The sequence below is a fragment of the Bison bison genome, unplaced genomic scaffold, assembly GCF_000754665.1.
Source record: "Bison bison bison isolate TAMUID 2011002044 unplaced genomic scaffold, Bison_UMD1.0 scf7180017864472, whole genome shotgun sequence".
NCBI lineage: Eukaryota > Metazoa > Chordata > Mammalia > Artiodactyla > Bovidae > Bison > Bison bison.
The window spans coordinates 14,819,249-14,823,888 of record NW_011495033.1 but is presented as its reverse complement, the minus strand read 5'-3'; positions in this window follow the sequence as shown (position 1 = coordinate 14,823,888).

Sequence of the window (4,640 nt, the reverse complement as noted above, 5' to 3'; positions counted from 1 at the left end):
GTAATTCATACCTGGATATGTTTTGAATAAAATTAAAATGTTGCAGGTCAGTTTCTGGATTAGATTATTGCATCATTTTCAATTATAGTCCCTTCCCCCTACTCTTGAGACATAAATACTGTTGTCATTTCTGTGTTTGTCCTTCCGAATCTTTTTACCTTACATTCATTTATGCGGGTAGATCTGTGGGAAATATTCTTGTTTGTTTGTTTTTCCATAAATGATATCACATTATACACACTGTTCAGCAGCGTGCTTCTCTCACTCAACAAGACCTCTTGCAGATCTGTAATCATGTGTTACTTACAAAACTGTCTCACTTTAGACCCGAGAGACACAGGTTTGATCCCTGATCTGGGAAGATCCCCTGGAGTAGGAAATGGCAACCTGCCCCAGTATTCTTGCCTGGAAAATCCCATGCACAGAGGAGCTGTATGGGGTCACAGAATCAGACTGAGCGACGGAGCATGCACACTCGGTGTTCTTTAGATGATATACCACCGCTAGGCAACTCTTCATCATTGTTGGAGGCTGACACTTTTCCATTTTTCACTATTAAAAACAGTGCGGCAAGAGCCTCTTTGTGTGCACACGTGTGTTCTCCAGAGTAAAGACTGAGAAGTAGGGCATAGGTTTTATGCATTTTAAATGTTTAATAGGTATTTCCAAAAAAGTAAAATTCTTGTAGGCGAAGATCAGAATCACACTATTGGTTCAGGTTTTACTTCTTTGGTTAATAGTTTGTGCATCATTTTAGTTGTATTTAGTTCTGTAAATTTCCTGTTTGGTTTTCTCCATTTTCCTACTGATTATCACTCTTTTTATTGAAGTGCAAAGTTATTATCTGCTCTGGATAAACAGTAATCTGTCACCTGTCATGTGTGTTGCTAATATTTTTTTACAGTCTTGTCACTTTTCATTAATTTTTTGTAGGGTCTCAATTTTAAGGTGGTCTGATTTATCAATCTTTTCCTCTATGGATTTTTCTTTTCAGACTTAAGAGGATCTACCCTTTTTCAAAAATCATAAACTTATATATCCTCCTATATATTTTTCTGAAAGCTTTGTTGTTGTTGTTCAGTCTCTAAGTTGTGTCTGACTCTTCGTGACCCCGTGGACTGCACCACACCAGTCTTCCCTGTCCTTCACTATCTCTTGGAGTTTACTCAAACTCATGTCCATTAAGTCAGTGATGCTATCCAATCATCGCATCCTCTGTCGTCCCCTTCTCCTCCTGCCCTCAATCTTTCCCAGCATCAGAGTCTTTTCCAATGAGTCAGTTCTTCGCGTCAGGTGACGAAAATATTGGAGCTTAGATTGCTAAATCATCTGGAATTTTTGTGAGTGAATAGTGTAAGGGAGAGAGCTATCTTCATTTCTTTCCAAATGGAAAACCAGTTGTCCCAATGCCTTTAACTGAATAATATGTTGTTTCTTCACTGAACTGAGATGCTACTTTTATCATTTACCATAAATGTGTGTGTTTCTAGATTATTCTGTTCTATTGATCTACTAGTCTATTTATCCGTTTCTATGTCAATACCTAATGATTGCAGTTGCCATAACTTTCTAATATGTTTTGATTTCTTATAAGATAAATTCTCCTTTCTTATTCTTCTTTTTCAAAAGAATCCTCAACATTCTTAACATTGTGGTCTCTTGTGAATTTTTGAGTGTCTAGTTCCATGAGAAAGACAACGGAATTTTAATATTATTTTCAATGTATGCATAAATTTGGTGACAGTTGGCATCTTATGATAGTAAATCTTTCCATCCATGCACATTCATCCATTTAACATGTATTTACTTAGCATGTCTGTGCCAGCCCTGTTCTTGGCGCTGGGGATATAGCAATTAACAAATTACTTGCTCTCGTGGAGTTTACATTCTTGAGAAATATCGTATACCATTTTATTTAAGTCTACTTTTATAGTCTTCATTGAAGTGTTATTGTTTTACCCTCTTGCTAGGTTTATTCCTAAATGCTTTCTTTTTGAAAAATGTATATAAATTTGGTCATTGAGTTTCCACACAGAACCTATAAAATCTATAATAATAAATATTCTCTTTCCCTTAAAAGCTTTCAGTGTAAGTATTTTTAAACAAAAGAATTTAGCATACTTCTTTTGGTTTTCTTTAGACAGTGGATTCATAGAGTTGAAAAGCACTGGACATTTTTAACCCTCTATTCTAGAAAGGTTGCGCTTCCTACTTTATGAACAAGATTAAAAATTTTTAAAGAGTGAGCATTCAGACTTTTGTTAGTTTCAAATAATGACTTTCAAATTTGTTTAGGATAGTATGGTAAAAGTAAAGATGGGTTAAGTTACATGACTACGTAAATATTTAATGGTTATTCAGTTAATTCCTTTTATACTTGTGATTTTTGGTGGGGGTTGGGGGAGGAGGACAGAGGGCTGGGATAGGTGGTAAGCTTCCATGAGACAAAGTTCTACAAAATGACACTAAAAATAAGAAGCACAAAATTCAAAGTAAAATAATTCAACAGCATCTTTATCAATCAGACAGACTAGCTAAAATTTAAAAGGATGGATAAAGCCAGTGCCAGACAATGTGTGAAAAAATAAGAGTAGATTGGCTCTGTGCCATGGGATGGCACTCTGGCACTATCAGTCAAAATCTAAAATGTACACTTGCTCTGACTCAACATTTCTACTTCCAGAAAGGAATTTACTTTTCAGATGCATTCTCAGGAAAACAGAAAGATACCTACACAAGAGTGTTCATTTCAGCCTCATTTGCAACAACCAAGAATACTATAAACAAGCCAAATGTCCTCAACAAAGTTTTGCCATATTGTGGCACATCTACATAATAGTCTTTTATGCAGCCCTTTAACCCTAACAAGGCTTGTGTTCCCTGGTGGCTCAGACAGTAAAGCATCTGTCTACAATGCAGGAGACCTGGGTTCAATCCCTGGGTCAAGAAGATTCCCTGGAGAAGGAAATAGCAACCCACTCCAGTACTCTTGCCTGGAAAATCCCATGGACAGAGGAGCTTGGTGCAGGCTACTGTCCATGGGGTCGCAAAGAGTCTGCACGACTGAGCGACTTCACTTTCACTTTCACTTTAAGCCTAACAAGGGAGGTCTGTATGTAGCAATAAAGCTACCTTGGGACTTCCCTGCTGGTCCTGTGGTTGAGAATCCATCTTGCAGTTCAGAGGATGGGGGTTTGATCCCTGGTCCGGAAACTAAGGTCCCACTTGCCTTGAAGCAACTAAGCCCGCCTGCTGTGACTACTGAAGCCCTTGACGTCTGGAGCCCGCAGCACAACTAGAGACTCTGTGCACTGCAACGAAAGATCCAGTTTGCTGCTGCTAAGACCCAACACAGCCAAATAAATAATTTTTTAAAAAGATAGTTTAAAAAAGAGATGTTGCTGAAAGGAAAGAACTAATTATAAAACATTGGTTGACTTGCTAAGTCGTGTCAGACTCTTGCAGCCCCATGGACTGTAGCCCACCAGGCTCTTCTGTCCATGGGATTCTCCAGGCAAGAACACTGAAGTGGGTTGCCATTTCCTCCTCCAGGTGATCTTCCCAAACCAGAAATCAAACCTGGGTCTCCTGAATTGTAGGAAGGTTCTTTACCAACTGAGCTACAAGGGAATCCCTATAAAACATTATGTATAGCATAATGCAATTCATACAAAGCACACACACTCACATGCCATGTATAGGCACACACATATTTTAAATGTGTATAGAATATTCTAGAAGCAGACACAGAAGCCTATTAGCAGTGGTTACCTTTGGGGAATGGAACTGAAAAGGCTGAAGCAGTGGAGGCTTTTCTTTAAAGTCAATACCCCTCTGAGAGTTTTACCAGGAAAAATATAATTTTACCACAAAAGATTAATAATCTCTCCCTCCTCCTCAACCTCCCCTCAAAGTAGCAAACTTTGATTTGTTGTACATAATCTGTGCTTTTGGATTACTTTTACTTTGATTTCTTAAAATAAAGTCAAATGTTATCAAAGATTGAAATGATAACCTTGGCACACATGGCATTTAGGATTAAGGGCCTCCCGTGTGGGAGACTTCAGTATCGTAAATGATAATTTAAGTATAGCATTCAAGTCCAAATTTCTTTGTCTTCAATACTTAGAAGAATTGTTGTTGTTGTTCAGTCAGAATGCTGTGGCCAACTCTTTGCGATCCCATGGACTGCAGTACACCAATACTTGGAAGATCAGATCAGATCAGTCACTCAGTCGTGTCCGACTCTTTGCGACCCCATTAATCGCAGCACGCCAGGCTTCCCTGTCCATCACCAACTCCCGGAGTTCACTCAGACTCATGTCCATCGAGTCAGTGATGCCATCCAGCCATCTCATCCTCTGCCGTCCCCTTCTCCTCCTGCCCCCAATCCCTCCCAGCATCAGGGTCTTTTCCAATGAGTCAACTCTTCGCATGAGGTGGCCAAAGTACTGGAGTTTCAGCTTTAGCATCATTCCTTCCAAAGAAATCCCAGGGCTGATCTCCTTCAGAATGGACTGGTTGGATCTCTTTGCAGTCCAAGGGACTCTCAAGAGTCCCTTGAATACCACAGTTCAAAAGCATCAATTCTTCGGCGCTCAGCCTTCTTCACAGTCCAACTCTCACATCCATACATGACC